Here is a 12,057-nt window from a genome sequence, read left to right as displayed (position 1 = left end):
AACGTGTTCTTTGTGAGTTGTCGTATATGTATCTGAAGAATCCATTGTGTTCACTTAGGTTCTATTCGAAAATTATGATTTCAGTTAATCATAAATTCCCTAATCCAATGTCGGGAATGCATTACAGGCATTGATATGCTGTACATCTCCCATTCACGTGAGACTAAAGGAATATTCCATAATGTCTCGTCATTTTTCCGTGACCCAAGCCATCGGCGCCGTGGCTTAGTTGGTTAAAGCGCCTGTCTAGTAAACAGGAGATCGAGGGTTCGAATCCCTCCGGTGCCTAAGTCAGTTGATATTTTAATTTGTTCTATTTTTCAAGTAGAGATACCTGCTATGAAATAAGATATGATAATAGGAGATTTATCCTTCGAAGAGGTAGAAAAATTCAAATCTCTTGGAGCAACTGTAACAAATATTAATGACAGTCGGAAGGAAATTAAACGCAGAATAAATATGGGAAATGTCTGTTATTATTCGGTTGAGAAGCTTTTGTCATCTAGTATGCTGTCAAAAAATCTTAAAGCTAGAATTTATAAAACAGTTATATTACCGGTTGTTCTGTATGGTTGTGAAACTTGGACTCTCACTTTGAGAGACGAACACAGAATAAGGTTCTTAGGAAAATATATGGGGAGCCACCGGTGTGGCTCAGTCGGTTAAGGCGCTTGCCTGCCGGTCTGAAGTTGCGCTCGGTTGCGGGTTCGATCCCCGCTTGGGCTGATTACTTGGTTGGGTTTTTCCCGAGGTTTTCCCCAACCATAAGGTGAATGCCAGGTAATCTATGGCGAATCCTCGGCCTCGTCTCGCCAAATATCATCTCGCTACCACCAATGTCATCATCGCTAAATAAGCTCGTAGTTGATACAGCGTCGTTAAATAACCAATTGAAAAAAAAATATTTGGGGCTAAAAGGAATGAAGTTACAGGAGAATGGAGAAGGTTACACAACGCTGGACGGGGCGCATTAGGAACATTAAATCCAGATGTTTGAGATGGGCAGGCATGTAGCACGTATGGGCGAATCCAGAAATGCATATAGCAGGCATGTCAAAACCCTGCACATTGTGCAATCGCGCACATTGTGCAGCGGTCTGTGTGCACTGTTCGTTTCCTATTCCCCTACCTGGAGGGAGTGAATCGGCGTGAACGGGAGCGCGACAGGGCTGTACAGTTCGGTATCTGCAGTTTCAGATAAGTTATCGTTCCAGGAACACAGTATGTCCTGCAACCCAGAAAAACGAAAATCCTCCAGTCGATTCAATCCCGATTGGCGCTATATGTTTCTTAGTGCAGAATATCGTGGAGATGCACAGTGTTTAGTCTGCAAGAAACAAATGGTATGTAAGAAATTCAATGTTCAGCGGCATTATGAAATGCACCATGAAGTGGATTATAAAAGTTACCAAAGCGAAGAGAGGATAAAATTGATTTCTCACCTTTCAGAAGACGTAAGTACAATTTAGAGGACCTAAATATTTTCTATAATTTTCTACACTTTATTTATACTTTTAGGCATTAACTAAATAAACGTTAATAATTGTTAATTAGTCTATATTAATTGCTTTCAGAATGCTACTAACACTGTTGGCTCACAACCTAATCATCATGAAAGCTGCTTACGTGTTAGTTATGAAATATCTTTGAAAATCGCAAAGAAATGTCGTCCGTTTACAGAAGGGGAATTCATTAAAGATTGTATTACCGATGCAGTGCATATAATGTCCCCTAAGAAAGTTAAGAAATACAGCTCGATACCTTTGTCGAGAAATACTGTATCTAGCAGAATAAACGATCTTGCCGAAGACTCAGAACGTCAATTGAGAAGCCTATGTAATAATTTCGTTTCTTTTTCGCTGGCTACTGATGAGAGCACTGACGTATGTGATACGGCTCAGCTTGTTGTATTTATTGAGGAGTGGATGAAAACTTAGAAATTACGGAGGAATTTTTAGACTTAATTCCTCTGAAAAATACAACAACAGGAAGATATTTTCAACGGAATCGTAAAATCCATTGAACGTGTAGGGCTGTCTTGGGATAAATTGACGTCCGTCACAACTGATGGTGCCCCTTCTATGGCTGGAGAGAAGCAAGGTTTCGTAGGATTATTAAAACGGCATCTTGAATTAAATAATTTCAAACGTAACATAATAGCTATTCATTGTGTTATTCATCAAGAAGCCTTATGTGCTAAACGTGCAAATATTAAACATGTGATGGATGTAGTATTGAAGTGTGTAAATTTCATAAGGTCACATGCTCTAAATCACAGACAATTCAAGGACTTTTTGGAATCAATTGAATGTGACTACACGGATGTTCCATATCATTGTGAAGTTCAGTGGCTAAGTCGCGCAAAAACTCTCGAAAGATTTTTCAATTTGAGAGAGTACATTTCGGAATTTCTGCTTGGGAGGGGCAAAAATATTCCTGAATTAGACGATCCTACATGGGTTCAGGACTTGGCTTTCTTGGTGGACCTCACGAAACATTTGAATGATTTAAACTTAAAACTACAAGGGAAAGATAAACTGATTTGTGATATTAATGATGCAGTGAAAGCATTTAAACTTATGATTTCCTTATGGAAAACACAAATAGAGGATCACAATTTTACCCATTTTCCCTATCTTCGGTCGCTGAATGCAAGAGTGGACGTCCAGAAATACATAACCATTTTGAGCAGTGTGAAAGATGAATTTGACAATAGATTTCATGACTTGGAGACACTGCAATTGAAGTTGGAACTCTTCACTATGCCATACTCTGCAAAGCCTTTGGACGTTCCTTCCAGTTTGCAACTTGAACTAATCGACTTACAATGTAATTCAGAACTTAAAAAAATCTACATTAATAAAGATATCACTGGATTTTACAAGGCACTTGAACGAACACGCTACCCACAATTTCATAAATTTGCAGCAGAAATGATTTCTATATTTTCCAGCACTTACACTTGCGAACAGTTTTTTTCCCTGATGAAGCAAAATAAATCTGGAGAGAGAGCCCGACTTTCAGACGAAAATCTCCGCTCTGTAGTGAGACTTTCTACAGCTAATAAAATAGTGCCAGATATAGAAAGAATAGTATCTGCAAAAGTGAACATTGTGCCTGATAATGAAGCATCGTCATCCAAGTCGGACCAGTAAATACTGTGTTCACAATACGTAATTTGTGTTTCATTGTATCTTCAAATTTACAGTAGTAAAAATTCTTAAAAGATCAATTTGAAATATTTTTCTAAGAGAGATGTTAATTTAGTTCACTTAATAATTCAAATGTTGTGTTTTTTTAATCTTTATTAAAGGAATATGTAATTGTATGACATATCATTCCAAGGCTAATTGTTTTTAGGGTAACATTTTTTCAATGTTTAGCTTACTATATTATATTATAGACTATTTTGGAACACTTTGAGAGCAGTCTGTTTTTTCAGACGTGAATTTTTATTTTTTGTTATTATTATTTGTATTATTATTATTATTATTATTATTATTATTATTATTATTATTATTAACAAAAACTTTTGTCATTTCGTACTCACGAAAAACTACTTCCATAAAATTTAACTATTCTCTTAACAACGTCTGTATTATTAGGAAAAATTCTATTAAAGATCTTGGTGTATTACTTGATTCTAAATTATACTTTCACAATCATGTTCAATATATTTATAATCATTCAATAAGAATGCTTGGTTTAATAAGATCTATAACTTATTCTTTTTCTACTCCAGAGTCACTATTAATTCTATGCTTTACTTTGGTTCGATCTAAATTTGAATATGCATCTGTAGCCTGGAATTCCATTACTTCAACTGATTCGGTTAAATTGGAAAATATTCAAAGAAAATTTATTTCCTTATGTGCTTTTCGATTTATACCCAATTCCTCTGACTTTAACTATGAGATTACCTGTAAATATTTTAACTGTTGTAGCCTTTATTCTAGACGTCAAAATCTTGATTATCAATTTTTTTGCAAAGTTATCAAGGGTGATATTCATTGTGAGTCTATCATAAACAATATCAGCCTTTGTATTCCTACAAAAGGTTTAAGATTTCAAAAAAATATTTATAACAGAAATTCAAAATCACTTTCTCCAGTCTGTAGATGCATAAAATATGCCAATTTGCATGGGCACAATTTAGATCCTTTTAAGGTATAGTTTCGTTTTGATTATTAGTATTTACTGTTCTTGTTTTCAATTTTATTTATGTATGTTTTTGTTTATTTAAGATATTTATTTTGTTTTTGCACCTTTGTATCTTCTGTTTGTGTTTTGTGCTGAACTATAATTGGCCTCTGGCTATTGTTCAGCACACAAATAATAATAAATAAATAAATTATTATAACTACATTATGATTACATAGGCCTATGCCGGTTTCCCTTCAATTTATAAATGTTCCTGCATTTTCTTTCCTTATTATTATTATTATTATTATTATTATTATTATTATTATTATTATTATTAACCACTTTTTTAACTTATGTAGCTAAGTTTTATAAAATTATAAAATCACGTCTTATTCTGATAGGTGGATGAATTATTTGCCGCTCAAATACTACCATTTACTCAATGCGTACTATTGTATTACACTCGCTCAAAAAACTGTACACGCGCTATTCAAAAGCGATCAGGATTTGAAAATAATTAATTTTCTTAGAAAATCACAATCCACATTAGGTACAATGTAGAACTTTACACTTGTTTTGGGTATGGTGAATGATTGGCCTGTGAATGTGAACGCGTTACGAAAAATAAAGTGAGTCCGCAGACATAACGAAGACGAGAAATCAGGAATCATAGAAAATGATTATTAATATTTCCTCAATCAAATATAGCTAATAATTATTTTAAAACGGTAGGATTTCATCAGCCCATGTCAAGCTAATAATGTTGTGACAGTTTAGATTAGGTTAGTAAAGTTTTCAGAATATATTCGACAACGCTTATTTCTTAATCAGTAGGCCTATTGTCAAGGGAAGACAAAACGTGAGTTTCTTCTCACACTGCCGTCAAAGGTTAAACGACTTACGACTTCCATTTGATAAGCTGTTAAGTTATGAAACTACTGAGCGAGGAATACCTGTGAGGCTCTTGAGGTTGTAAGGGAGCAAGAAAGAAACTATTTGCAAAGACGGAAACATTTTCTGGAAACATATAATGGCAAATTTTCCATGTTACGTCACTGTATCATGTTGATATACTTCCAGTAATTTATCTTTAATTTTTAATCCAACACCAGAAGCGCAGAATAGATTCTTGTACACCCCTCCAGCTAAGAACTGATAAGAGCAGCGTGTGAATGACGCAATCTGCACAGACAGACGATCCCGTGCACATATACTGCACATTCAGTGCCTCGTTTTTGACATGCCTGGCATATAGAGTATTAGTTGGGAGGCCGGAGGGAAAAATACCTTTGGGGAGGACGATACGTAGACGGGAGGATAGTATTAAAATGGATTTTAGGGTGGTGCGACATGATGGTAGAGATTGGATTAATCTTGCACAGGATAGGGACCGATGGCGGGCTTATGTGAGGACGGCAATCAGAGGTCTGCATCGGACGTTTTCGCTCGAGCGCCAAGTAGTTCATAGCATAATCCGATAGGTAGCGCACATGCATGATGGGTAAAATTGTCACGAGCGATAAATCCTCGAACGTTATAAGCCGAGCGTTAGACATTCGTTCTTGTTACAGTGATGAACTGTGTAGTAACATCATAGATGTTTATCATTTCAAAACTTTGCAGTGTTTAAGTAACCTCTCCATAGTACAACTACAAAACTTGCTTTAAAATGTAATATAAATGTTGTAGGTAAATTTGTGTTTTTTTTTTTTTTTTTTTTTTTTTTTTTTTTTTTTTTTTTTTTTTTTTTTCCCCACACAGGAGTGATTTTGTTTTTGCCACATCTGATAGATGTTATTGGATGTAAATGTAATTATTATAAACGGAGAACACAATCACGATAATGCAAAAACTGTATCAAGTTTTCTAGTATTAATAATAATAATAATAATAATAATAATAATAATAATAATAATAATAATCTCTAATAATTAGAGTCGCGACGCTGTTATTCCCGGCATGACTCCTCTTTGGTTACGCCTTAGGATGTGAAGGCTCTATAAAGTCTAGGTAGGTAGTATCGTTCGCCATTTTTGTTCTTTCGTTGCCGAGCTACCAGACGAGGGATCTATTTGCCACAACGTTAAACATTATCATGTCGTAGCTCCTATGATAATAAATCAAACGCACTGTAATTCAGCAAATAATTGAGCGGCAAATAACGTCCTCGTGTGCTTTCTGCGAACGCCAACAAAAGAGCCAAAATGGCGGGAGATTATATATTAAGTATTTATCGAGCCTTAGGAAATGCTTAACATCTTCATCAGCGAATCACAAGACGCACACGTTTAAATGTAGCTGACCTGCAACGTGATTAGCTGCCGGAAATTAGAGCGACGGGACTATAGTGTATCAATCTTTGCGTCTGTAACAGTTGTGGAGCATGATCATTCGTTTTATTATATTTTCTGTGACGTTATCTCTGTATTAATATTGTTATTAATGTACTGCTATATCACTAATATTTTGTAAAACGTTTCTACAATGTCGCAGTATATAGGCGGAACACTATGTATGGACCTATCATAATGTGGTAAATCAAATATTGAATAATTATTAATCAGCAATAATAACTGTATATCGAAGTTTTTCATACTATTTTATTTATAACTTCATGTTCCTGTTTTGGTACGTTCCATTGACTGTTCCATTAAACGTTCGTGCGAGATCGTGCGTATTTGCTTGGTTTCCGCACAAAACCAATCCGCGGAAAGTCTAAAATTCCACATTCAGTATTCCCAACCTAACACACATATCAATTTCCCTCTTCTTACCGCTTAAGTGACATATTCATTTTACTGCTTTATGCTTTTAACATATTATTTTTAGAGACGTTCAATATAGTAATAATTATAAATTGGAAACTTACCACTGCAATTTCACCTAAATTGCACTGTTAATTATTGTTTTTAAATATTTGCAAAATTAAGTAAACTCTACAACTCCACTAAAGTTACTGCATTCGTGACAGCAACATTAAGGAAGCCGTGAAAAAATCAACAAGATTCCAGATGCCGATGTTATTACTGCAATATGTTATATAAATAATATTGTTAAAATATTAAAATGAAAAATAAATCATTACATAACCTTACCGTTTGTTTTAAGTTCGCATTTATAGACTGGGGGGAGGGGGAAGACAGACGTATATCACGGCCTGCTGGAGTATAGTAAACACAGAAAATATTTTAAAGCAACAATGTTGAAGATAGATATTTTTGTTTTCCAAATTTGCCGTCATTGAACAGAAACCAAGATGGAGATTTCATTGCAACTAATTAGAAATTCCTCTTTCAGGTATGTAATAAACGATCTTCGCACAAAATAATGTACGATACACGAGCGGTATGTTTTCTTTCAATTCTCGGGAATTGAAAAAGCTCAACTACGTTTCGCTTTTTCAAACTTTTCCTCGAACATGAAAACTTCAACATACCGCTCTTGTAAAGCATATTACTATTGTCATAAACGCAGAAAATAAAGCCTTATTTTTACCGTGTGAGCAAAACATATGTGTATCTTATCTGTCGCCTTCCATATACAAGATAAGACATGTCGGCGAGATGACCTTGTACTGTGCTTCTATTTATTACGAGCGTATCACGACCGATCGTATCTCACTCGAGGGTGCGACACTCGACCGAGTTCAAGCGAGCGATTTAACTCTGACGGCAATGAACCTGCGGGTTCCCTAAAAGCCATTTGTAAGTAAGTAAGTATAGAATACTACATTTCTACTTAAAATCTCTGTATACGAACAACGGCGTCCCACATCCAGTCGCACTGCTGCCATGTGTAAGCAGTTACTGCGCCTGCCAGCGGTGAGATGCACTGTCTCGGGACCAGTCGGAGACAAGGAGGACTGTCTGGACTCTGGAGGGTGAAAAGACGCGAGTCGGCTTGTGGCAGCGGCGATGATATTGGGGAGCCCTGCTTCTTATTAACACAAGGCAAGCGTAACGAATCGTGCGGTAGATGAACGCTGGATAACGCCTGACGCTTCTGAAAGAGCTCTGTGCTTATTTATCGTAATCCAGTCGGTGTTGTTACAGCTCGGAAATCGTAATGACTTAATGACCGGGCCCCACTCACGGGCACATTTTCGCTCTGATTCCAAGGTTCACTGTGCCGTCGCTCCTTTTTAAAAAGCCCGGCCGCGGCTTAGTGGGCTTACAGCTTCTGATCGTAGAGCACTTCGGTTCAATTTTGGGACGACCTAATCATATTTGTAGCTAAGCTTTTGTGACAGAGGTCTTCTCCAAGTGATGTATAAAACGATTGGATGGAAGTATGAACAAAGAATATAAAAGTACAGCATTTAGATAAATTCTAATTTTCTTTTTACAAAAACACAAAAATGTCCCACCATAACATATAATTTCGCTCTTATTTCGCAGAAACTCGTACAAACCCAGAAAGAAAATTTGGGCCACCTGAATTTACTAACCTACGCATGCGCAGTATGTTATAACTGGAACTTAGAATAAATTCAGGCGGCCCAAATTTTTTTTCTGGGTCTGTACATTTCGCATTTTGTACTCAATTTCACATTTTATCGCGAATTAAACTGCAGTATGTATGTATGTATGTATGTATGTATGTATGTATGTATGTATGTATGTATGTATGTATGTATGTATGTATGTATGTATGTATGTATGTATGTATGTATTTATTCACACTGCAATGGGTATATACCCGGTGGCAGTGGTAACTAATTACACTCAATTATGACAATAATAAACTTATTAATTAAAAATACAGTTAATAATAATACCAATAATTAATACAAATAATTAATACTAATAATAATAATAATAATAATTATTATTATTATTATTATTATCATATCCGTCACGTATTAGACACTACAGGATCTGTAACGGTCTCATGCCAGCGCTTTCGTGGTCTTCCCAATTTCCTCTTTCCTCTTGGTACATAAATAATAATAATAATAATAATAATAATAATAATAATAATAATAATAATAATAATAATAATAGGGAATATCCTAAATTAAATTAAGCACGATCACTTAAAATAACATTTAAAATAAATCTAATTTGTATCTTAAATCTAAGTTCGAACTAAAACCCACGAGTATGATATGTTCATATCTGCACAAGTACCTTTCCACATTACACTCATTTCGCTGTCAACTCGCTCACTGCACTGGAACTACGACACATTTCACTGATTCTATCCTGATTTCACTAACACTTCAAAAACATTTCACTGTTCAAATACTTTGCACTGCCACTATAAACTATAACGCTTCACTGACAGGAACACGTTTCATTGACACAACACACTTTACTGACACAACATAATTCTTCACTGATACAACACTTCAATAACAAAACATCATTTACATCCTTTACATACTGTGTATAATTACCGTCTATTAGTAAAGTCCTTAAGCCTATTTTTAAATACGTTTTTGGTTGTTGGTAAAGCCTTTAGTAAGTCTGCAGGTAAAGCATTCCAGTCCCTGATAGTACGATTGAGAAAAGAAAACTTTCCAGTGTCCGTCCTCTGTCTTCTTTCCCTCAATTTATATGAGTGTTCGTTCCTTGAAGAGTAATTTGGCGGTTGCAACCTATTTTTTATTTCTCTCCAGGCAGGCTCACCTCTGTATGTTTTGAACAGTGCGCATAATCGAATTCGCGTTCTCCTGTCCGTGAGTGTGTCCCATTTTAATGGTGAATTTTTCCGACAACACTTGCGAGCCCGTTTTTTAATCTTTGTATGTATGTATGTATGTATGTATGTATGTATGTATGTATGTATGTATGTATGTATGTATGTATGTATGTATGTATGTATGAGCTATTCCATCTCAAATCGACCGAAATATAGAGAAAATTGACCTTGCAATTTCTAAATACAATGAACGTTTTTTGTACGTAGAGAACTGTGATACAATGCTTTGTGCAAAGTTTGAGACATCAGAACTTCATAGTGTTTAAATTAAAAATATTTAAATTTATCGTATTTTCATAAAATTAGCAACTTTAAACTGTTGTAGCTCCGAAACCTTTTCACTCAATGATCAAAATCATGGTTTATTTTGATGCTGAGAAATTAAAGTTTATACTGACATATAAACAGATTTTCTTACTCTTTGTGGAAATGGAGAAATTTAGATTTTTTCCTCATTAAGACGCCTTTGCCACCGAAAAAATATTTTAAAAATATATAGTTAGATTCCGCATTGAAAGTACAAATAAACACATACTTTTTACTGATTGTATGTTGATAAGAAAGTATTGAAAATATCAAATAAAGAAAATAAATAGTACGCGCGTGAACTAACCAGCTGTGAGACGGGAGCTAGCCGAGACAAGCAAGGCCAGGAGACAAACACGTGATGTTTCGTCTAGTAGCGCATAGCTGGGCTAGCTGTATCACAAGTTTTCATAAACACAGGAGTGAAATGACGCCCAAGGCTCGCTTATCTTCAGCTCTCGGCCAGTGCGTGGGGTACTGCGCCGTTCAAGTCCAGGCGTGTGAAAATAATCTATTTAATACCCTCGAAACTTATTGCCATACCACTAAGCAAACAATGCCAAATCCCTCTTAATAATGCAAGGTTTTTTTCTCGATATTTTTTTACATGTTTACAAATTGTCAAAAAGCCTAAAAGTAAGTAAAATCAGATTATCTGTCTCTCTGTGTACAATAAAAATAAGGATTACTTCTTAACATAACCTACCAAATGTCAGCTTCAAAATGAGCTCCCGTTCAATGTTCTGTAGTAAATGGTTCCAGAGTTCTGAGCGCTGAAAGAGGCTTGTTTTTATAAAATGCGCTAAATTTGTCGCTCAACAATACGAAAACGGTTTGACTTTCGATAGCATATTTTTTAAAATGCACTCTCCTCAGCACCTTGTATAAATAAGGAAAAAATTAGAGTATAAGAAAATGAGAGGTTTTTTACTGATCGATTTCATATGGAATAGCCCGTATGTATGTATGTATGTATGTATGTATGTATGTATGTATGTATGTATGTATGTATGTATGTATGTATGTATGTATGTATGTATGCATGTATGTATGTATGTGTATGTATGTAGGCTATGTATGTATGTATGTATGTAAGTGGGCAAGCACCCAGTGGCAGTGGTAACTTAATTACGCACAATAAAATTAATACACAATACAATTAATACACAACAATTACAAAATATACAATAATTACAATTAATAAAATTGGTGTGGATTGGAAACGGAGAAAGCCGTTCTATAATCTCTAGATGAAACGAGTTGAAGTCAGGATAGGTCAAGAAATGTCAGAAGGAAGTGCAATAGGGAGAGGAGTACGTCAAGGATGCCCTTTATCACCTACCCTGTTCAACATCTACTTGGAGGATTTAATGAAGAATTGTTTTCAGAACATGGGAGGAGTGGTAGTAGGAGGAAGAAGAATAAAATGTATAAGATTTGCTTATGATATGGCGTTGTTAGCAGAAGAGGAGAGGAGATGATACTAAGGGATATGCTAATGAAGCTAAATGACAGCTGTGAGTAGCATGGAATGAAGATAAATGCCAACAAGACGAAGACTATGTTCATAGGAAGAAAAATAAAGAAGGTAAACTTGCGAATTCTAAATGCAAGTGGACAGCTTCAAATACTTGGGATGTATTAAAATCAGTAACATGAGCTGCTGCCAAGAAATCAAAAGGAGGGTAGCAGTGGCAAAGGAAGCTTTTAATAGAAAAAGGAGCATCTTCTGCGGACCTCTGGAGAAAGACCAAGGAAGAGACAAGTAAAGTATGGAGTGTGGCATTTTATAGGCCATAAATATGGACATTACGACGAAGTGAATAGACGCATTTCAAATGTGGATATGGAGAAGAATGGAACGTGTGAAGTGGAAAGACAGAATAAGAAATGATGCTGTGTTGG

General features: G+C 35.4%; 1 non-coding gene across 1 annotated transcript; it reads left to right on the top strand.

The window, feature by feature from the left end:
• Positions 1 to 214: 214 nt before the first annotated feature.
• TRNAT-AGU (transfer RNA threonine (anticodon AGU)) lies at positions 215 to 288 on the top strand. Its single transcript has one exon. It is a non-coding gene; the product is annotated as a tRNA-Thr (tRNA).
• The last annotated feature ends 11,769 nt before the right edge of the window (positions 289 to 12,057 follow it).

The sequence above is a fragment of the Periplaneta americana genome, chromosome 14, assembly GCF_040183065.1.
Source record: "Periplaneta americana isolate PAMFEO1 chromosome 14, P.americana_PAMFEO1_priV1, whole genome shotgun sequence".
Lineage (NCBI taxonomy): Eukaryota > Metazoa > Arthropoda > Insecta > Blattodea > Blattidae > Periplaneta > Periplaneta americana.
The sequence above is the reverse complement of the archived record's forward strand: the minus strand, read 5'-3'. Positions and strand labels throughout refer to the sequence as shown.